Source organism: Balaenoptera borealis (assembly GCF_965194805.1).
Source record: "Balaenoptera borealis genome assembly, chromosome: 1".
NCBI lineage: Eukaryota > Metazoa > Chordata > Mammalia > Artiodactyla > Balaenopteridae > Balaenoptera > Balaenoptera borealis.
The window spans coordinates 168761331-168785430 of record NC_138860.1 but is presented as its reverse complement, the minus strand read 5'-3'; the positions used below and the strand labels follow the sequence as shown (position 1 = coordinate 168785430).

At 39.8% G+C, this 24100-nt stretch overlaps 1 protein-coding gene across 2 annotated transcripts in view; it reads left to right on the top strand.

The window, feature by feature from the left end:
- Positions 1 to 24100, top strand: part of KPNA6 (karyopherin subunit alpha 6) — a 52431-nt gene that overhangs the window by 5281 nt on the left and 23050 nt on the right. Inside the window, exon 1 of one of the 2 annotated variants that reach the window (XM_082345502.1) lies at positions 793 to 926. The exons of the other annotated variant lie outside the window; for it this stretch is intronic. The gene's annotated coding sequence lies outside the window, so the exon portion shown is untranslated. Of the gene's footprint in view, positions 1 to 792; positions 927 to 24100 lie in introns of those variants that run through there. 2 annotated transcript variants of the gene reach the window in all.

Here is a 24100-nt window from a genome sequence, read left to right as displayed (position 1 = left end):
CTGTGCGCGGGTTTCTCTAGTTGCAGCGAGTGGGGGCTACTCTTCGTTGTGGTGCGCGGGCTTCTCGTTGCAGTGGTTTCACTTGTTGCAGAACACGGGCTCTAGGCGCACGGGCTTCAGTAGTTGTGGCACGTGGGCTCATTAGTTGTGGCTCGCGGGCTCTAGAGCACAGGCTCAGTAGTTGTGGCGCACGGGCTTAGTTGCCCTGCAGCATGTGGGATCTTCCCAGACCAGGGCTTGAACCCATGTCCCCTGCCTTAGCAGGCGGATTCTTAACCACTGCGCCACCAGGGAAGTCCCAACCAGGAGGTTCTTGAAGTAGTTGGTTCTTAAGTAGTGTGGTAGTCCTAGCAAGAGATGTTGATGGAGATTGAGGTAGTAACAGTGGGGAATAAGAGTTAGGAATTTGAATTAGCAGGGCTTGGTTATTGGTTTCATCTGGAGGCTGAAAGTGGTTGGGGCAGGGTGGAATTAAGCATGACTCCTAGGCCTCTTGCCTTGAGCAGCAGAGTGGATAGTGATGCTTTTAACTGAGTTGAGTTTAAATCTGGACATTTTGAGATATCTCCGTGACCTCCAAGGGAAGGTGTCCAGAAAACAACTGGATAGAGAAGTCTGGGGCTCAAGCGTGGGGTCCGGGGATGGAGATAGAGGATTGATCATCTGTTTATATATGGTAACTAAGACCTTGGGAATCACTGATAGTGCCTATGAAAAATGTATATCATGGGAGATGGGCTGAAAAGAGAACCTCAAGTTTCATTAGCTTTAATGTGCAGGAAGAAGGGGATCAGCAGCCACAATTTGAAGAAAACAAGGAGTGATTGATGTCTCATAAAGCAACGGAAAAGAGTATTTCAAGAAGAAGGACATGGCTGTCAGGATTGAGTGCTGCCAAGAGGACCAGCAAAATAAGGATTGAAAAGGTCTATTGAATTTAGCATCTTGCACTTGATCAGTGTCTTACAAAAACAGTTTTGATAGCATGGAAGCAGATTGGAGTGGGCTAAGAAATAAGAGAGGCGAGACAAACTGTTTCAAGAAGTTTGGAATAAAGAGAAAAGGAACAGGTTAATGAGGCTCTTATAAAGTCTAGGCAAGAGATCATGAAGATCTGAGTTAGGGTAATGGCAGTAGGAATGGAGAAGAAGAGACAGAGACAGTCCAGAAATAGGAAATAAAGCTGACCATTACTAGTGATTGGATATGGGGATAAGGGGAAAGGAATTGTCAAGGGTGACGCCCAAGTTTCTGACTTGTACAGATCCCTAATCCCTTATATCATTGTTTCCTCAACCTTTCCATTCATTATCACCTTCCTAAGAAACCATTTTAGACATCTTTTTTCCCTAATGCATCCCTCCCATGAAATTTTAACATGCAGATATACTCTATATCTTTTTATGTACAGTAAGTATGTCTGTGCTTTATACATAAAATGAGTAAGCATAAAGCTTGCTTTTTATTCAGTGCAAGGTTAAGAGTGACTAAACAAGATTTTTAGGTTAAAAGTTAAATTAAAAAGCTATTTACATTTAACTAAGTTTTATAGCTATATTTGCTGAGTAACTTTTATTTACTTATATAAGTTGTAATGTATCAAATTGCATATGCAAACTGTTTCAATACTGTTTCACTGTATTTATAAATACAGAAACAGTGTAATCAGATTTTTAAAAATCATTTAAAGTTGTTCATTTTCCAGCAAAAACAAAACAATAGAAAAAAATCAGTTTCTTAAAATTATTTTTAGTAAACTTTTTAACTTTTGCCTGATACGAGAAAATAACTTTAGCTGCTAGATAGCTGTTCAGATATTGTTAACATTTTTCTTTTCGCACTTGGCATAATTAATTGGGACACATTTTAATTTGTAGAATTAAATAATAAAATGTAAATTTTAAATTTAATTATCAAAACCCATGTCACACACAAAAGCACTGAGGATCAAACATAAATAACATCCACAGGGCAAAACAGGCATGCTCAGGCCACCTCTTGTCATATGACTTCAAGATTCAGCCATCAGTCAAGAGAAAGTCCCCCAGTCATAGCTGTCTATTTGCCATAGCTTTGTAGTACAGTTCTTGCATACTTTTTGTCTGCCTTTTATGAAGTCAGTGTCAATGCTGCTCATGTAATACTCAAGAAAATCCAGCAAGAAAAATTAGATACTAGGGAATAAGTCTTTATTGATAAGGTTGAGCTTTGGAGGGCCACATACCATTGTAATATCTTAAGTTCTCCCCCTCCCCCATGAACCAGTTTCACCCTTTTGAGTGCATAACACCTCCAGCAGGGTCTGGGATAGAGCCCTGTATAGTCAAATAATACTAATATTTTCAGGCAAATCATTTGAATATTAATTGAGTGGGATTAATAAGGGCTATAAAGAGTCTCATGTTAATTTTGTTCAGGTTTTGTTGCTAAATGTATTTTGTGTTGTATATACTAAAAACCTTCTTATTTTCAGAGCTCTTTTGATTTCAGAATTCCAGATATGGGTTTGTGGATAATGAAATGTGTAAGGAATGTATGAGGAGCAGGTTTATGGAGATGATGACTTAAAAAAAAAATTTTTTTTTAAACCATTTGAGGTGCTTATGGAACATAGATAGAAGGAACCCCTTGAGTGTTAGATATGCACTGCAGATGTAGGTGTGAAAGTCATCAGCTTTTAAATCTTCCAAAGAAGCAATAATTGTAATGAGACGTGGTTAGAATTGCTTATCTTGGGGTGAGGTAAATGGTAGAGAACAGGCCCTTTCTTAAAACTCTGGCTTGGGACTTCCCTGGCGGTCCAGTGGTTACGACTCCATGTTTCCACTGCAGGGGGCACAGGTTTGATCCCTGTTTGGGGAACTAAGATCCTGCATGCCACACGGTGTGGCCTAAAAAAAAAAACAAAACAAAAAACTCTGGCTTATTGGTTCTTACAGCCTAGCTTTGGAGGGAATGAAGATGGAATAGAAGGATAAAGGTTAAGAGAAAGGAGCTACAGTGTTAGGAGAAAGGAAGAGGAAAGACCACCTGCTAATGGAGAGCAAGGAAATATAGTCATCCTCTTTGACTCTGACTTCTGGGAAATTGCCCTCATGGGGAATTGAAGCCTTTCAAAGTAGGTGCTGAGAAGAACAAGGAAATACCATTGATTCAGCATTTAGACCCTAGACACTTTCACGTTACCTCATCAATCATACTGGGCTATAAAGTTTATTATTCTCATTTTATAGGTAATGGAAGCAGAGACTCAAAATAGTGGGTAATTTGCCCATGGTTATTCAGTTGGGATTGGAACCAACTCACCTGACTCCCAAATCAGTGCTCTTTCTCACTACATCATATTGGAAGGAGCTGACAAGGTTTGAGGGGCAACATTGAGTGTCTGTCCATAGCATGTCTAATGAGGACAGAGAGGGTTCCCTTTGTGTGGCCTCTCAGTCTGGCTCTTCTTCCCCATATTGTCCTGGGCTCCTCAGAAGATTGCATCCCAAATCTAGCTCCTTCTTTTTGAATTAATATGTACAGGTTAGAGAAATCCTGCTTTTAATTTGTCACAAGGGCTGTTAGAAAAACCCTTTCTCCTATTACCAAAGGTTGAAATGAAGAGCCAGTCAGAGAGATTTGTGTAATTCGCCTACAGGCCATGCAGAACCCTCCTTGCCCGAAGACTGGGGATTGAGGGGCATAGTGCTGCACAGTAGGGGCCAGCAGTTCACTGTTACATCTCAGAGACATTTTGCTTGTGGGCCTTTGTATTTATACCTCTCTAACCAAACTGATCTTGTTCCTCAAACCAACCTTGGGCTTTCTGATCTCTAATCTTTGCTCCTGGTAAACTGCTGTCCCTCCCTACACCATTACCTTTAGAAATATTAACCATCTAGCCTTCAAAGACCACTCCAGAGCTCACCACACAGTAAAAATAGTTCTCACTTCCACTCTCTGACATCATTGCACACTTAGATTCATTATCTTTTTTGTTCTTGATGCTGCGAGACTAAACTAGGTTGTAAAGCTTCCTGAAGGCAGAAGCTTCTGCACAGTGCCTGGCACATACATTTTATTAAATGAATAATAAATCACTTGTCCATTTGAGTCAGTTTGGAGATAACAATTTGGATTTTTCTTTTCCCCTTGATTCCTTGAGCAGTGTGAGTGCTTGGGAGATATTCAGTGAATGTTTTTGCATTGACTGAAGTGGAAGGTAAGCGCTTTGGTTTTCCTACTTTAAGTGATTCATTTTAGTTCCTTGTAGCACCTAGTGGTAGTGGCAATGGGGTGTCCCTAGGAAGGTAAGAGCCTCCAGATTCTGCACAGTCTACAAGAGATATTTGGAATTTTTCTTTTGGAGAAATTTGACTGTAGCTATCCTGGGCCTCGCCTGTGTCTCTCACCACCCCTTACTTCCCCATTCCTAGGTCTGAGCATTGCATTTATATATAGATTCAAGGGCCAAAAGGACTAGTAAATCCTAGGAGAGAATTAGGATTAGAGAACTTGGACTATCAACTGTCTGGTTGATGCAGTACCTCAGTGTGCCATGCTTCACTTAGGCCTTGAGCTTTGAATATATAGTTGTGTGTACAGAAGATTGTTTTTCCCACATGATCTTTTAGCCAGACCTCCTGATTTATAGATTCAGCTTTGTTTCCTGGAGTGATCATTCTTCAGCCCAGTCCTGTGAGGATCTGCCAGAATATGAGCAGCCTTATTATGGCCCCATTATGGACTAATCCAGTTGTCCATAGAGAAGTTTCTCCCATTGTCTTGGTTATTGACAGTTCTGACAGGCTTACAAATAACACCCTGAGAACCTCATGCCGTCAGAACTGTTTCATATTGTTTCCTTGTTTGCAGTATTTCTTGGTCATAAAAAGCTCTGAGAGAAATTCCAGAAGTTTGAAAAACTATTACCAAACCGAATCCTACCTTACTAGCACAGCATTTTACTATTTACAAAGTGCTTTCATGTGTATTCTCATTTGATCTTCACTGTAACTCTGAGGTAGACAGGGCAAGGGTAGGAAAATTGAGATACAGATAAGTGACACCCAAGGCTGTACACTTGTTAAGTAGCAGACCAGAAATCAGATTGTCTGGCTTTGTAGCTCCTTTCACTGATACCACACTATTCCAGTGTGCCTGTTGATACTCTATCCAGCACAGTGCCTTCGCTCAGCCTAAGTATTTCCTTTTTTTAAAAAATTAATTAATTTATTTATTTCTGGCTGTGTTGGGTCTTCGTTGTTGCGCGCGGGCTTCCTCTAGTTGCGGCGAGCAGGGGCTACTCTTCATAGCACTGGCTTCTCTTGTTGCGGAGCACGGACTCTAGGCGCACGGGCTTCAGTAGTTGTGGCACACGGGCTCAGTAGTTGTGGCTCGCGGGCTCTAGAGCGCAGGCTCAGGAGTCTTGGCGCACGGGCTTAGTTGCTCCGCGACATGTGGGATTGAACCCGTGTCCCCTGCATTGGCAGGCGAATTCTTAACCGCTGCACCACCAGGGAAGTCCCAGTGTTAAACTTTTTAAAAAGATTTTCAAACCCTACACCAGAACAGGGAGGATTAACTCAAATGGTTGTTTTTGTTTTTCCTTTGAAGTGGCAAATAGCCTTCAAATGACTACCTAACTACTGCCAGTCCCTACAAAATTCTACTTCCAGTCATATTTGTGTTGATACCTTCTTTTATTCATTCATTCATTCATTCATTTAGGCTCTGCCGGGTCATAGTTGTGGCACGCGGGATCTTAGTGGCAGCATGCGGACTCTTAGTTGCAGCATGCGGGATCTAGTTCCCCGACCAGGGATTGAACCCAGGCCCCCTGCGTTGGGAGTGCAGAGTCTTACCCACTGTACCACCAGGGAAGTTCCTGTGTTGGTATCTTCTGATATTTGTATTCCCTTTTCTTGGCAAGAACTGGACCACATGTCATTGACAGATTGAGTCAGGCAATGGTTAGGGTGGTAGAATCCAAGAAGAAACATTGACACACTTCTTCCAAGAAATAACAAAGGAGTCCCCTGCGGCTAGTATGCTGTTGAGTAGAGTATATGTAATAGAGAGAGCTTTGGCTTTAGTCAGAAGGATCTGGATTAGAGTCTTCAAAGATCTGGATTAGAGTCTTCCACTTATTAGCTGGGTCCTTCTGCAAGTTATGCCTCAATTTTCTCACCTCTAAAATGGGGGTTCTAGGGACTTCCCTGGTGGTGCGGTGGTTAAGAATCCGCCTGCCAGTGCAGGGGACACGGGTTCGAGTCCTGGTCCGGGAAGATCCCCCATGCTGCAGAGTGATTAAGCCCGTGCTCCACAACTACTGAGCCCATGTGCCTAGAGCCTGTGCTCCGCAACAAAGAGAAACCACCGCAGTGAGAAGTCCGTGCACTGCAATGAAGAGTAGCCCCCACTCGCCGCAACTAGAGAAAGCCCGCGCACAGCAACAAAGACCCAATGCAGCCATAAACAAACAAACAAACAAATAAATATTTACAAAAAAGAATTTATAAAAAATAAATAAAATGGGGGTTCTGTATGAGCTTAGACTTAAAAGCTAAGCAAATTGTTTCTAAATCATTACCAATCAAATTTGAATTTTCCCTGGGAACATACCCTCTGCAGAGATTAGAGATTGACTTTGGCATTTTTTGTTTGTTTTGTTTTTTTAGGCCGCACCCTGTGGCATTCGGGATCTTAGTTCCCCAACCAGGGATTAAACCCATGCCCCTGCTTTGGGAGTGTGGAGTCTTAACCACTGGACCACCAGGGAAGTCCCTGACTGGCATTTTTGAAAGAGCTTTCAAAAGGCTTTTAGTAGATAAAAACTTTCCACCACGGCCAGAGACTTTGGAAAGCATTCTGGACTGGACTTGAGAAGACTGCTTCTTTTCACATCTAGCGGCAAGGACACAGATGTGTGATTTTTTTGGCAGGAGCATCATGATCCTTGCCTGCCTTGGTGCCTGACGGAGGTCTCCTAGCAGGACATGGAAATAAGTAACTTGACACAGGAAAGGAACTTATATACCACAAGAGTTTGTTAGTTTAGTAGATTGGTTCTATCATAAAAACTTTGAAGGCATCTCAATTAATGCTAAATTCATTAAGAAAGGACTTGTGTGAATCACTGGTTTATTTTGATTATCCTAATGTGCTATTGATATATATATTGCCTAAAAAGAATAAGTATGCATATGCAGAAGAATGAAGTTGGACTCCTGTCTTACATCATATATAAAAATTAACTTAGGGACTTCCCTGGTGGTCCAGTGGTTAAGACTCCTTGCTTCCACTGCAGGGGGTGCGGGTTCGATCCCTGGTTGGGGAAGTTCTGCATGCCGCGCGGTACAACCAAAAAATAAATAAAATAAAACAGTAAAAATAAAATTAAAAAAATTAACTTAGATCAAAAACTTAAATGTAAGGAGCTAAAACTATAAAACTTTTTTTTTTTTTAAATAAATTTATTTATTTATTTATTTTTGGCTGTGTTGGGTCTTCGTTGCGGTGTGCAGGCTTCTCATTGCGGTGTCCTCTCCCTCTGCGGAGCACGGGCTCTAGGCGCGTGGGCTTCAGTTGCTGTGGCACGTGGGCTCAGTAGTTGTGGCTCGCAGGCTCTAGAGCACAGGCTCAGTAGCTGTGGCGCACGGGCTTAGTTGCTCCGCGGCATGTGGGATCTTCCCAGACCAGGGCTCGAACCCTTGTCCCCTGCATTGGCAGGCGGATTCTTAACCACTGTGCCACTAGGGAAGTCCCTATAAAATTCTTTTAAGAAAACATAGGAGTAAATCTTCATGACCTTGGATTAGACAACAGTTTCTTAGATATGACACCAAAAGCACAAGCAGCCTCCCACACCCCAAAAAGAGATAAATTGGACTTAGTGAAAATTTAAAACTTTTGTGCTTCAAAGGACACCATCATGGATATTGAGAATTATGTAAGAGCTCACTCATATTGCTTTATTTTGGCTGACAGGTAGCTGACATGTCAAAATGCAAGTCAGTTTCAATAATTAAATGACTCTTGGGTTCTGCTGATCTGCATTCATCTTTCCCCATTTTCTATACAAATGTGTATATTCCTTTTCCAGATTTTTGGGTTTGATATTTTTTATTTTGTTGAATTTATTGTAAACCACTTCAGATCTTTTGGAAAACTGAAGTTTAAAAATGTTGAATAGAACATTTGAGAGTATGTATGTGCTGTGCACTGTGCTACACATTCTTGCTCTCAAAGAGTTAATGATCTAGAAGTGAGGTGATGAGTTGTGAACTAAAACAGGGCCATTGGAGGTTGTCAGTGGGAACCAGTTTGTAGTAACAGGTAAACAAAGATAAACACAGATAAAGTTGGACACCAAAGTGGTAAGGACAGATTTTAATCAGTAATATACTATTGCAATAGGGAAAAGTGTGAACTGATTTCAACTTTGTGCAGAGGTAACTGGGTGTCTTAAAGGAAGGATGAGGGAATGGAGGTGGGGGTGAGAGAGAGCTCAGTAAAGTCAGGGAAATGAAAAATTACAAAATGCAAGGAAGGAGGAGGTGGTCCACATGAAACCCAACTGGGTTTGCTACTGGGGCTTATTGAAGGTAGTCTCCTACCCTCCCACAGATCCTGGGAAACAGGAACCCTATATTCAGGTGTTGGCTGAAACAGTAAATTCACTTGGCAGCCTTGAGATTTTCTCAGTCAGGCACTTTAAGGGGGGCTAGGGTCATCTAGTGATGTGACCTTGAGCTGTTAGAAACTATGTTAGTGTTTTTTGTTCAAATCTTGATAGGCCAAGGTTGAACCTAGTTGAGAAAGGTCTCAGAGGAGCCTGGATAGAGTTTGGTTAAGGAGAGAATCTTTGGTATAGGTGAAGATCAGTTTGCCAACCTGTTGTCTTTGGGGAATAGAAAGTTCATGGCTTACTCTAAGACCAGGTGAATGGTAATGGCATTAACTCCTAACTAGGGAACCTAGGAGAAGAAACTGGTTTAAGGAGAGAGAAAGTGAGGTGGAGATAGCCAGTATGCATTTGGAAAAACACACAGGCAGAGGTTGTGACAACAGAGATTTGGTACTTAGTGTAAAAGTGGAGGTTGAAGCTAAGGGAGGTCACTTGGGAAAGGGGGCTGCTTCTGCTGAGGACCAGAAAGGTAGAATTTTGATACACACTGACATTGAGAGATTGGCGTTGGGAGAGGAACACAGTATGAAACCTGAGAAGGAGTGGTTAGAAAGGTGAGAGAACTGGGAGAGGGTGGTGCCTTCAGAATCATGGGTAGAGTTTCAAGAAGTCAAAAGTGATCATCAGTGGCAAATTAGAAAGTCAAATAGAATGAATACTGACAAGGCCACTGGATTTAGCTGTCTAAAATGTCTTTTTCTGAGCCATTTGTGTCCTGCAGTCTTTTTTTTTTTTAAAGTTTTTTATTTGTGTGTGTGTGTCCTTACAACAGAGCGTCTATTCAGTTTTCATACCAATTCTGGAGGAAACCTGTGCTTTCTGGGTTTCTAGGAAGAAATCTTTCTAAAATCTGCTTTTGGAAGTTCTGCTCCACTCCAGTCACAAGGAAGATTCCTTTGCTGTACATTTCTTCCCTTACCCTACACTTACTGGCAAACACTTGTTAAGCAACTTTTACAGCTACACCTTGTGTCTGGGACAGTGTAGGTGCTCAGTAAGTATTGAGTAGATATTTGAACAGTGATTCAGTCAACAAATATTTGTATATATCATAGATGCTGGGGATACAACAAAAGTTTTTTTGTTTGTTTTTTTTAACATCTTTATTGTAGTATAATTGCTTTACAATGGTGTGTTAGTTTCTGCTTTATAACAAAGTGAATCAGTTATACATATACATATGTTCCCATATCTCTTCCCACAACAAAAGTTTTTGTAGAACTTACACAGGAGGAGAAGAGATACAGATTGTAAATAGTGTAACGAAGGAAATAAAACGGGTGTTCTGACAAAAATGGAGTAGCTTACTTTGGGTTAGTGTGACAGAGGAAGGACCTAGCAATTCTAAGAGCTAGGGAAGAGCATTGTGGACAGAAAGAAAACAGGAAATGTGAAGACTGTATCCGGAAACAGCTTGATAGTTTCCAAATACTGAGAGAGCCATTGTGACAGGAGCATATGATGACTGAGGGTAAAAAGTTGAATGAGATGAGATGAAGATATAGGCAGCGCCTTAAATTGTGAAGAAGATTTTACTTCTACATGGGAGCAGTGCTATGCTCTGATTTTGTTGTGTGGTGATGGATTGGGGGTGAGTTGTCGTAGTAACCAGGCAAGAGGTGATAGTGACTTGGATGGGGTGAGAGAGAGGTAAATACATTCAAGATACATTCAGGATTTGTCAGTAGGTTAGATCAAAAAGGTGTGAGTAGGGAAGGAGTCAAGGATGATGTTTTTTGTTTTTGTTTTTGTTTTTCATATAATGTCTGAAACATTTATATTAACATATTTCCATACATATTTCCATACAAATACAAATATAAGATTTTTAGAAATTTCATGTAATGTCTGAAACATTTATATTAACATATTTCCATACAAATAACCCAATGAAAGTTTAGTATTAGTTGTTTTGTTTGTTTGTTTTTTTATACTGCCGGTTCTTATTAGGCATCAATTTTATACACATCAGTGTATACATGTCAATCCCAATCGCCCAATTCAGCACACCACCATCCCCACCCCACCGCAGTTTTCCCCCCTTGGTGTCCATATGTCCATTCTCTACATCTGTGTCTCAACTTCTGCCCTGCAAACCGGCTCATCTGTACCATTTTTCTAGGTTCCACATACATGCATTAATATACGATATTTGTTTTTCTCTTTCTGACTTACTTCACTCTGTATGACAGTCTCTAGATCCATCCACTTCTCAACAAATGACTCAATTTCGTTCCTTTTTATGGCTGAGTAATATTCCATTGTATATACGTACCACATCTCCTTTATCCATTCGTCTGTTGATGGGCATTTAGGTTGCTTCCATGACCTGGCTATTGTAAATAGTGCTGCAATGAACATTCGGGTGCATGTGTCTTTTTGAATTACGGTTTTCTCTGGGTATATGCCCAGTAGTGGGATTGCTGGGTCATATGGTAATTCTATTTTTAGTTTTTTAAGGAACCTCCATATTGTTCTCCATAGTGGCTGTATCAATTTACATTCCCACCAACAGTGCAAGAGGGTTCCCTTTTCTCCACACCCTCTCCAGCATTTGTTGTTTGTAGATTTTCTGATGATGCCCATTCTAACAGGAGTGAGGAGATACCTCATTGTAGTTTTGATTTGCATTTCTCTAATAATTAGTGATGTTGAGCATCTTTTCATGTGCTTCGTGGCCGTCTGTATGTCTTCTTTGGAGAAATGTCTATTTAGGTCTTCTGCCCATTTTTGGATTGGGGTGTTTGTTTCTTTAATATTGAGCTGAATGAGCTGTTTATATATTTTGGAGATTAATCCTTTGTCCGTTGATTCGTTTGCAAATATTTTCTCCCATTCTGAGGGTTGTCTTTTCGTCTTGTTTATGGTTTCCTTTGCTGTGCAAAAGCTTTGAAGTTTCATTAGGTCCCATTTGTTTATTTTTGTTTTTATCTCCATTACTCTAGGAGGTGGATCAAAAAAGATCTTGCTGTGATTTATGTCAAAGAGTGTTCTTCCTATGTTTTCCTCTAAGAGTTTTATAGTGTCCAGTCTTATATTTAGGTCTCTAATCCATTTTGAGTTTATTTTTGTGTATGGTGTTAGGGAGTGTTCTAATTTCATTCTTTTACATGTAGCTGTCCAGTTTTCCCAGCACCACTTATTGAAGAGACTGTCTTTTCTCCATTGTATATCTTTGCCTCCTTTGTCATAGATTAGTTGACCATAGGTGCGTGGGTTAATCTCTGGGCTTTCTATCTTGTTCCATTGATCTATGTTTCTGTTTTTGTGCCAGTACCATATTGTCTTGATTACTGTAGCTTTGTAGTAGAGTCTGAAGTCAGGGAGTCTGATTCCTCCAGCTCCATTTTTTTGCCTCAAGACTGCTTTGGCTATTCGGGGTCTTTTGTGTCTCCATACAAATTTTAAGATGATTTGTTCTAGCTCCGTAAAAAATGCCATTGGTAATTTGATAGGGATTGCATTGAATCTGTAGACTGCTTTGGGTAGTATGCTCATTTTCACAATGTTGATTCTTCCAATCCAAGAACATGGTATATCTCTCCATCTGTTGGTATCATCTTTAATTTCTTTCATCAGTGTCTTATAGTTTTCTGCATACAGGTCTTTTGTCTCCTAGGTAGGTTTATTCCTAGGTATTTTATTCTTTTTGTTGCAGTGGTAAATGGGAGTGTTGCCATAATTTCTCTTTCAGATTTTTCATCATTAGTGTATAGGAATGCAAGAGATTTCTGTGCATTAATTTTGTATCCTGCAACTTTACCATATTCATTAATTAGCTCTAGCAGTTTTCTGGTGGCAGTTTTAGGATTCTCTATGTATAGTATCATGTCAAAGGATGATGTTTTTTTTTAACCTAGGATTTGGATTAAGTAACTTGTAAATGCTGTTGCTCTTGGTATTGCTGGGGTGGGGGGCGGGGGGAGGGTGTAAGAAATTAAGTTAGTTTTGGATAAGAAAGTGAAGATTTCCATAGGTAGTTGAATATATGAGTTTGGAACTCAAGAGAAAGGACTGGGCTGGGGACATAAATTTGGGAGTTATGGGAATGGATGAAATCACCTCGAGAGAGTGAAGATAGAAACCAGTATGTAGATAATAGGGAGGAGGAGCCATCAAGAGAGACTGAGAAGATTGGATGAAGTTGGCAGTGGTGCCAAGAAAACTGAGTGTTTCGAGAGAAGGGATTAGTAACTACTATTGAGGGGTTAAGAAAGAGGACAGAAATTTCTATCCATTAGATAAGGCAATGTGGAGGTTATCGGTGACCTTGATAAAAGCAGTTTCTTTGGAGTAGAAGGAATGGAAGTCAGATTTGAAGAGTTAGAGTGAAACAGAGCACACAGAGATTCAACAATATTAGCAATGCCTATTTTTTAAAGTTGGTTATTTCATTATGTTATTATATCTTACACATAAAATGTGTAATAGTCAAGAAACATGTCACATTAACTTTATGTGAATGGAGACTTAGGGTACATAGATGACTTTCAAGAAGAGAGATCTGATTACCATCAGATTTAGTATCATCTGGGCAGCCTGCCATTAGATGCCTTCTGATGTGATGTAGTATGAAGCGCAGAACATCACCTATATGTATTCTTGCCAAAAATGTATTATTAACCTGAATCTGTTCTAGTCTCTAGACCCAACTTCCGTTTTGCAGGAAACACACAGGATAGGGGTATAAATTAACGGCACAAAACTAGAACGTGGGGCATTCTTTAAGACATTAAGGCATTCTTCAGAGAGTCAATATCACAAGTAAATAAAAGGGGGGAAAGGAGGACAAGGACATTGTAGATTAAAAGTGACCAAATGTTGGAATAATGATGTAATTTTAAAAAACGTTTTTATTGTTTGGAGTTACATACTGAAAAATATATGTTGTTGGAATGATATGCCAGGAATTTGCTTAAATAATACAGGGTCTGTGGAAGCATAGATGAATGGCAGCTAGTTGATCATTGAATCTGAATGATTGTTGCATTGAGTTTCATTTTATTTACTATTCTGTCTACTTTTGTATATATTTGACATTTTTCATAATAAAATGTTAAATAGAAGGTTAAATACAGTGGGTGAAACTTGACTAGATTCTGATTTGGGCAAAAAAACTAGCTATAAAAGCCATTTTGAAGTAAGGAAATTTGCATATGGACTAGATAATAGATGTTTTGTTAATTTTCTTAGGTTTGAAATGGTATTGTAGTTATGTAAGAAGGTCCTTATTATGAGACAATTACTAAAGTAATTAGGGTGCAGTGCCAAGTCATGACATTTGCAACTTTAAGTGTTTAAATAATTCATAATAAAGAGGGTAGGTAGTCCTCTTTAATAAAAAAAACTATTTTTCTGCTGAAAAAATAGTTTTCCTATTCATTAGAACAGAAAAATAGGGCAGTAGCTTGGGAGGGCAGGTAGTCAATGAAAAGATTCAGTGTCTGGCTGATTCTCAGTATGAAGAATTGGTAGGTGGTGAGATTCCTGGAACTAGTCCTACAGTGCTGATTTTAGCTAACAAAGTTATAAATCAATAGTGTCAAATCTGTTGTATACCTGAAACTTTTATAATATTGTATATCAACTATACCTCAATTTAAAAAATTTTAAAATGTACCAAAATTTTGCCATCAACTTTGTATGCATTCACAGTAGTTATCTACCAGGTAGACCAACAAGAAGACAGGCAAAATTTAAGCCAGTCTTTGTTGTCATCTTTGATAAGAAACTCGGCCATGTAAGTTTTAGAAGAACATCATTGAAAATGATTGCATTTATTAGTCTCTGTATCTGTCACTTGTATATTGTGTGTTATCTTCCTACCCTTCCAATCCGAGCGTCATAGCTGGTTTCATCCACTTTGGAGGAATTTTGATTTAATTAATTCTGATGGTATAGGTGTTCACAGAGGGTCAGATATACTTCAGTTTTGTGGTTGGTTGGATTTGTGGTCTAGGGAGAGAACTCACTGCAAAAGAAAAACCTGTATTATGAGGTTGAATTCCTAAAAAGTCAGATATGGTGGGTGGAGGGGGAAATCTCTTAGGCAAACGTCTTTGGTACTAGTTTTTGTTTTTGTTTTAAGATTTATTTATTATTTATTGATTTATTGATTTTATTGATTTTTGGCTGCGTCAGGTCTTAGTTGTGGCATGCGGGATCTTCCATTGCGGCTCATGGGCTCTTCGTTGTGGTGCACGGGCTTCTCTCTAGTTGTGGCATGCGGGTTTTCTCTCTCTAGTTGTGGTACGCAGGCTCCAGAGGGCCTGGGCTCTGTAGTTTGCAGCACGCGGGCTCTAGTTGAGGCACACGAGCTCAGTGGTGTGACGCGCGGGCTTAGTTGCCCCGCGGTATGTGGGATCGTAGTTCCCTGACCAGGGATCGAACCCAAGTCCCTTGCATTGCAAGGCGGATTCTTTACCGCTGGACCACCAGGGAAGTCCCAGTACTAGTTTTCAGTTGCTCCCAGTTCTTATGCACTAATTAGAAAATTGATTGCCAGTAACTGTTTGGTTTTTTTATGTTATTTCATTTTTTTTAACAAGATAAAAATTTAATGAAAATTAGTCAGTGGTCAGTAATTCTTAAGTTAAAATGACCGTGAGTAAATAGATCAAGATGGATAGAACCTAGTCTAAGGGCAGGAGCCAAATTGAATAGAATTATGTGTCTTATCAGAGGATAAAAAGAAGTAGTTCTCCGAGGTTGGATGAAAAGAGAAGGCCTATGGAATTACAGGGTCTAGATCTCAGTCCCAGCTTCACAACTTGATAGCTAAATGATCTTGTGCAAGTCACAGCACCTCTGAACCTGGTTCCCTAGCTGTTAAGTGGATATGCTCCTAATTGACTAATCTTTCTCATTGGTTGTTGTAGAGGTCAGCTAGATCTTGTGTATGAATACATTTTTTAAAAAGAGAGGCATGGTGCTGGGGTTTATGTAATTATTTAATTGTCCTCAAACCAAGGGCTGTTTAACAGCTGATTTCACCCTAGCCCTTGTTAAAATTAAATTTTGTTTGGCTGGCGCAATGTTATGAAAATTGAGTGTGAGCGCAATCCCTGTTGTTCTATTATAACTGTCCCATTAAAAATCATTAACTTCAGGACTTCCCTGGTGGTCCAGTGGTAAAGAATCCGCGTTACAATGCAGGGGACACGGGTTCAATCCCTGGTCAGGGAACTAAGATTCCACGTGCTGCGGGGCAACTAAGCCTGCACGCCACAACTACTGAGCTCGAGCACCTCAACTAGGGAGCCCGCGTGCCCTGGAGCCTGCGCGCCACAACTAGAGAAGAGGAAGCCCGCGCAGCACAACGAAGATCCCACGTGCTGCAACTAAGACCCGACGCAGCCCAAAATAAATTAAATAAATAAATAATAAATCTTAAAAAAAAAAAAAAAATCATTAACTTCTTGGGAATTCCCTGGCGGTCCAGTGGTTAGGACCCAGCGCTTTCATTCCCATGGCCCGGGTTCAATCCCTGGTTGGGGAACTAGGATCCCACAAGCAGTGAAGCACAGCCAAAACAAAAAAAAAACATTAACCTCTTTACCTTTTTTTTTTTTAACCTCTTTACCTTTTAAGGCATTTTGAGTTTGTGGTTAACTGAAATTCTGGAATGGGAGCAGATTTGTTTATTGGTAACAGAGCAGGCCCCAACCCAGAATTCTGATGGATTTGCTGTTGTGCTCCCTTTGGCAGCACATATATTGATGGATTTGCTGTTACCAATTGCTTCCCTTTTCAGGAAATGATAAGAACCTGGAGTTTGGGACCAACTAGATCAGGGTTGACTTATTAGCTTCTGGCTTGTCACTTAACCCCTGAGTCTCTTTTTTCTCGTCTGTAAAATGGATTCTCAGGATTGTTGTGAAGATTGGAGATTATATCTACACAGAGTTTGGCACATTATCAAACCTTACTAGGCTATAAGCTCTATATCCCAGTATACTCTTAGCTCTTCCTTTTTAATTAACTGGCATGTGGCCAGTGTTTTAACTCAGGAATCTTACACTGATGCATATTTGGTAGAGAATTCTTAGTGAGAAGCAAGAGAGGCCGGCTGAAAAAAGCCATTTCACTCTGGGAGGAATCAGGTTTCTTACATTCCTGAAGGAAGAGGCATTAAGTTTAGCTCATTTTCTGTGCCTGGGAAGGTACATTTTATTAGAAACTTGCCGTCTGCAAAGAGGAGCCCCCACTCAGTTTAGCACCAGGACAAGAGAATTTATTTGTTTGTTTGTTTGTTTATTTATTTGCCACATCGTGCGGCTTGTGGGATCTTAGTTCCCGGACCAGAGATTGAACCTGGGCCCTTGGCAGTGAAAGCATGGAGTCCTAACCACTGGACTGCCAGGGGATTCCCCTGAGAAATAATTTTAAAAGGCTGACTGACTGCTTCATAGTGTTAAATACAGACCATGAATGTAAGACTTTGGTTTGCAAAGTCCTAGAGCCAGCAGCTGTCGTAATATCATTCCCATCCCATACATAGGAAAGCTGGCTATATGTAGTATGCCTTTTTCTAAGAAAATGTGCATAATTTTTAAGATTTTATGAATCTTAAAATTTTAAACATACCATTGATTAAATGGAATACTGCAGTAATCTGGCTATTCCCTTAGTGTGTGACTTGAGACTCAGGTTATTCATCTGTCGATCAGGGCCTGTATTAATTTGCTAAGACTGCATAACAAGGTACCACTGACTGGGTGGCTTAAACAACAAAAATTTATTCTGTCATAGTTCTGGAGGCTAGAAATCGAAGATCAAGATTTTAGCAGGGTTGGCTTCTTCTGAGACCTCTCTCTTTGGTTTACAAATGGCTGTTTTCACGTTCACATGGTGTTCTCCCTCTAAGTGCATCTGTATCTTAATCTTCTCTCATATGGGCACTCGTCATATTGGATTACGCCTTACTCCAGTATCCTCATTTAACTGTAATCATCTTTTTAAAGACGCTATCTCCAAATACAGTCACATTTTGGGGTATTAGGGTTTAAGACTTCAACATATGAATCGGTGGGGGATGGAGTACAATTCAGGCCATAACAGGGTCCGTACTTATTTTGTATTTTTATTGCTTAGTCCCTTGGTTCTCAAAGCTTAGAAAATGCATGGCAACATTAGCCAGTTATTTCCTAGAAATGAGAGGTACAACTTCAGGGACCTATTCACTTTGAGAGAGTTCCTTGACTAAGAAAACTCAAATGCTACCTGAGACAGTCAGATGCTTGAAAAGGTATTGATATATTTGTATTGTGGATTTCTTGATCTGGGCTCAGCAAGTAAGGGAGAGCATGATGAAAAAAGCCCCTCTGCCTGATAGTCCCTGAATGAGAGTCCAGCATTCCTTTGGTTGCTGATTCCAGATGTGCTTCTGCAAATGTTCCTCCTTCCAGTCTAACCTCCTGCTTGGCTTCTCCAGTGAAGTCATAAGCAAATATTTGTGATAGTTTCTTGTCACCATGGTGACTAAAGAAGTACAGCCTGGTTCTCCTTCCAGCTTCACTGTCAGCTCTGCTTGAAGGAAGAGAGCCCTCTGGGAGAGCCCAGGCTCAGAGTTATGAAAAACCATGTGTCAGGTAATGGGGGAGAGCAGTCCACAGTGCTGCCTTTAGAAATTTGTCCTGTGCCTATTAGTTTCCAGGCATAGGGGTAATCAGGGACCCCAGAGAGAGGCCACTGCAACCCCCTAGAACTTTTAACAGTAAATGGACTTGAACTTTGCCAAGTGGATGTGGAAACTTGCACCTTGTAAGACTCTGCTGCTACTATTGGTTTGCCTAGCTACTTTCCAGAATGAACAGAGGCACCTTCTCTGAAGTTTCATTTCCTTATTTCAGCTGTCTCCTCAACTTCCATTCTATATCTCTTTTTCACTCAGATTCTCTTAATAGACTACTTTTCCCCCTCACATTTATGTACTTTCTTATTCCATTTGTGTCCTCAAGGTGATCTCCTGCTTAAAGAACCAGCCCTAATCTTGCCTTTGGGAGCTTTCTTTTTAAACTCTTCATCATGATCACCCCAACCACTCCAGAAAAGAGGCAATATTAGAGTTAATTATCCCTTTCTGTGTGCCTATAAAACTTATTTTTCATCCCTTTTGCAATACTTTTATTAACTGTTTCAGATGAGAAATGCCTATAAAGGGAGAAAGAAACAAGTTGGTAATGCTTCCTCTACTCATACTTCAACATTATCACCTTCACTTTTATCAGTTTTTTAAAATAATGAGATTGTTTTTAAAATGTAAATATTGAGTAAGGTATGATAAAGTCACTGAGGCCACAGGAGGAAACAAGAATGAGGTTTGTAAGGAAGAAGTTTATTATACTCACAGGTCTGGCTGGGGCGGGGTGGTCAGGGGGTGGGAAGTGGGTCACCACTGGCCACACAGGGTCACAGAGGAAGACACCAGGGTGGTCAGGAGGCAGAAGGGGCAGGAGCAAGCAGAAGGTTTTGGCCAGAGCCTGGAGTTTCAGAGGGAAAGTGAAGGCAGGGCAGAGTAAACAGTTTAGGATTCGTTAATTTGAATAATTCTGGAGGGCTTTGGGCTATGAGAGTAGTCTCTAGTTGCCTACTACTTTTTGGGCCCTGGGATGGTTGAAGCACAGGAATATTGCCTCCTGGGTGTACAGGCAAGATAAAGTAGATATGGCTCTGGATTGGTTCCTTTGCAAAGGCATGCTCTTAGGCACGATTGTTATCTGTGGGAATTAGCTAGCCATGGGAGTGGCAGTCTCTCCTGGGTTTGTAAGGCCCCCAAGTGCCAGAACATCAGGAACGCAGAAATAAGAAAATATATTTAATATAATTGGCCCTGAGATGAATGGATGCAAATAAACAAATACAGAATGTTAAAAAAAATTTTTAAAGTTAAAACTGGGATTGTATGTTAGATTTAAATGGAGGAGATATGCTGCAATTAAAAAAATTTTTGTGGTAAAATATAATTCACCATTTTGACCATTATTATTATTATATTTTATATATATATATAAATTTATTTATTTATTTATTTTTGGCTGCATTGGGTCTTCGTTGCTGTGCATGGCCTTTCTCTAGTTGTGGTGAGCAGGGGCTACTCTTCCTTGCGGTGTGCAGGCTTCTCATTGCGGTGGCTTCTCTTGTTGTGGAGCACAGGCTCTAGGGCGCACGGGCTTCAGTAGTTGTGGCACGCAGGCTCAGTAGTTGTGGCTCACGAGCTCTAGAGCACAGGCTCAGTAGTTGTGGCTCACGGGCCCAGTTGCTCCGTGGCATGTGAGATCTTCCCGGAACAGAGCTTGAGTCCGTGTTCCCTGCATTGGCAGGTGGATTCTTAACCACTGCGCCACCAGGGAAGTCTCACCCCTATGTTTTATTCTAAGAGTTTTACGGTCTTAGCTTGTATATTTAGGTTGTTGATCTATTTTGAGTTTTATGTATGGTGTAAGCTAGGGATCCAACTTCATTCTTTTGGATCTGAACATTTAGTTGTCCCAGCACCTTTTGTTGAAGAGACTGTTCTTACTACATTGAATGGACTTGACATCTTGTCAAAGATCAGTTGGCTGGCTGTGGATGTGTGAGTTTATTTCTGGACTCTGTTCTGTTCTGTCAGTTCTTTTTTTTTTTTTTTTTCTTTTCTATCAGTTCTATTCCATTGATCTATATGTTTATCCTTATGCCAGTACCACACTGTTTTGATTACTGTAGCTTTGTAGTGAGTTGTGAAATCAGGAAGTGTGAGTTCTCCAACTTTATTATTTAAGAATCTGTAGTTTCCACATACTTGTGAATTTTCTAGTTTCCTTCTGTTGTTATTTATTTCTAGCTTCATTCCATGTGGTGAAGGAAGATAATTTGTCTGATTTCAATCTTTTAGAATCTGTTGAGACTCTTTATGGCTTAATGTGGTCTGTCTTGGAGAACGTTCCATGCACACTTGAGAAGATGTTTTCTACTGTTGTTGGGTGGGAGTGTTCTATATATCTTTTGGGTCTACCTGATTTATAATGTTAAAGTCCTCTATTTCCTTATTAATCTTCTGTCTAGGTTCTATTCATTATTGAAAGTGGTGTACTGAAGTCTCCAAATGTTACTGTAGAACTATTTTTCCCTTCACTTCTGTCAGTGTTTGCTTTATATATTTTGGGGCTCTAGTTGGTGCATTTATAATTGTTATATCTTCTTGATGAATTGACACTTTTATCAGTATGTAATGTCCTCCTTTGACTCTTGTAACAGTTTTTGACTTAAAATTTTTTATCTGGTATTAGTATAGCCATCCCAGCTCTCTTTTGGTTACCATTTGCATAAATATCTGTTTTCATCCATTTACTTTCAACTTGTTTGCATGTTGGGATATACAGTAAGTCTTTGCAGGCAGCATATAGTTGGATCATGTTTTTTTAATCCTCTGCCAATCTCTGCCTTTTGACTGGAGAGTTTAATCCATTTAAGTATAATGTAATTACTCGGGAATTCCCTGGTGGTCCAGTGGTTAGGACTCTGTACTTCCACTGCTGGGGGCCCAGGTTTGATCCCTGGACGAGGAACTAAGACTCCTGAACTGTGTGGCGCAGCCAAAAAAAAAAAAGTATAATGTAATTACTGGTAAGGAAGGACTTCTGCCATTTTGTTCTTTTTTTCTATATGTCTTATGCTTTTTTAGTCCCTTTCTTCCTCTATTACTGCCTTTTGTATTTAGTTGGTTTCTTGTAGTGAATTGTTTTCATTCCCTTCTCATTTCCTTTGTTTTTAATTTTTCCTAATTCCTAAACATTTCCCTAAACATTTCCTAATGTTTTTAATTTTTATTTTGTGTGTGTATATGTATATGTATAGAGAGATTGTGGTTACCATGGAGATAACATTTAACATCCCAAATTTATAACAATGTAGTTTGGATTGATACCAACTTAACTTCAGTAGCATACAAAAACTTTGTTCCTGTACAGCTCCAATCCCCTCTTTATGTTGTTGCTGTCACAGATTGTATCTTTATATATTGTATGCCCAATAGCATTTGTTTATAATTATTTTATATATTTTTCTTTTAAATCATGTAGGAAATAAAAAGCGGCATTACAAACCAAAAATCCTATAATACTGGCTTTCGTATTTCCCCATGTAGTTAACCTTTACTGGCTTCAAGTTACTGTGTAGTGTCCTTTCATTTCCTTTCATTTTCAACTTGAAGGACTCCCTTTTAGCATTTCTTATAGAGCAAGTCTAGTGGTTAACAAACTCCCTCAGCTTTTATCTGAGAATGTCTTAGTTCCTCCCTTGTTTTTGAAGGACAGTTTTGTCAGATACAGGATTCTTTGACAGTTTTTTCTTTTAGCACTTTAAAAATCTCAGTGCCTTCTGGACTTCATGGTTTCTGATGAGAAGTTGGCTTGTATGTGATGAGTCACTTCTTCCTTACTGCTTTCAAGATTTTCTTTTTGTCTTTGGCTCTCAACAGTTTGATTATGTATCTAGATGTGGGTCTGAATTTTTCTCCTTATGATTAATTGGGTATCTTTATGTGTACATTCATGTCTTACATTAAATTTGGGAAATTTTCTGCCATTATTTCTTCAGAATTCTTTTTCCCTTTCCCTCCCATTTCTTTGACTCCCTAAATGTATATATTGTGATTTGCTTGTTGGAGTTCCATGGATCCCTAGGTTCTGTTCACTTTTCTTCATTCTTTTTCCCTTTCTGCTCAGACTGCATAATTTCAATTTTCTTGTCTTCAAGCCTGCTAGTTCTGTCTGATGCCTGCTCAGATCTGCTGTTGAACCCCTCTAGTGAATTCTTCATTTCAGTTATTATACTTTTCAACTCTAGAACTTCTCTTTGGTTCCTTTTCTATTTGTTGATATTCTCATTTTGTTCAGCATTGTTTTCCTGATTTCCTTTAGTTGTTTGTCCAAATTTTCCCCTTAGCTCTTGGAGTGTATTTAAGACAGTTGTTTGAAAGTCTTTGTCTTAGTTTGTCCAGTGTCTGGGCTTCCTCAGGAAAAGTTTCTGTCCATTTATTTTGTGCCTTTGAATGGACCATACTTCCTTCTTTCCTTGTATGCCTTGTAATTTTTTAAAAATTAAAAACTGGACATTTGAATATTATAATGTTGTAACTCTGGAAATCAGTTTGTTTTCTATTTGTCGTATGTTCTTGGTTCTTTTTTCCCTCTTTACCTGCTTTCTTTTGGATTATTTTTTATAATTCTCATTTTATCTTCTTAGGTTTAAGGAAATTTTTTTTTTTTTTTTTTTTAAACTTTGGGTTTATTTATTTATTTATTTATGGCTGTGTTGGGTCTTCGTTTCTGTGCGAGGGCCTTCTCTAGCTGCGGCAAGCGGGGGCCACTCTTCATCGCGGTGCGCGGGCCTCTCACTATCGTGGCCTCTCTTGTTGCGGAGCACAGGCTCCAGACGCGCAGGCTCAGCAGTTGTGGCTCACGGGCCCAGTCGCTCCGCGGCACGTGGGATCTTCCCAGACCAGGGCTCGAACCCGTGTCCCCTGCATTGGCAGGCAGATTCTCAACCACTGCACCACCAGGGAAGCCCTAAGGAAATTTTTTAAATGGGAAAGTTATTGTATCTGTACCTACTTCTTACCATTTCTAGTATTCTTCCTTTTGTGAAGATCTGAGTTACCTTCTGGTATCATTTCCTTTCTGCTTGAACAACTTTAGCATTTCTTTAGTGCAGGTCTGCTAGAGACAGAGTCTCAGCTTTTGTCTGAAAAAGTCTATTTCACTTTCATTTTTGAAAGTGTTTTCACTGGGCATAGAATTCTAGTTTGGCAGTTTTTTTCAGTACAGTTAATGATGTTATTTCATTATCTTTTTTAATTTTATTTTATTTTTTATTGAAGTATAGTTAATTTACAATGTTGTGTTAGTTTCAAGTGTACAGCAACGTGATTCAGTTATACATATATATATATGTATATTTTTTCTCAGATTCTTTTCCATTATAGGTTACTACAAAATACTGAGTGTAGTTCACTGCGCTATACAGTGAACTACAGGTCTTTGTTGTGTACCTACTTTATATATAGTAGTATGTATATGTTAATCCCAAACTCCTCATTTATCTCTCCCCTACCTCCCTCTAATATTATCTAGAATTTTTGTATCCTTGTTCATAAGTGATATAGGAAAAGTATAGGACCTTCTCATATTATCCTTCTTTGGTATTGTTATCAAAAGAATGTCCCTTCCGGTACTTCCCTGGTGGCACAGTGGTTAAGAATATGCCTGCCAGCGCAGGGGATACAGGTTCGATCCCTGATCCAGGAAGATCCCACATGCCGCGGAGCAACTAAGCCTGTGTGCCACAACTACTGAGCCTGTGCTCTAGAGCCCACAAGCCACAGCTGCTGAGCCCATGTGCCACAACTGCTGAAGCCTGCGCACCTAGAGCCCGTGCTCTGCAACA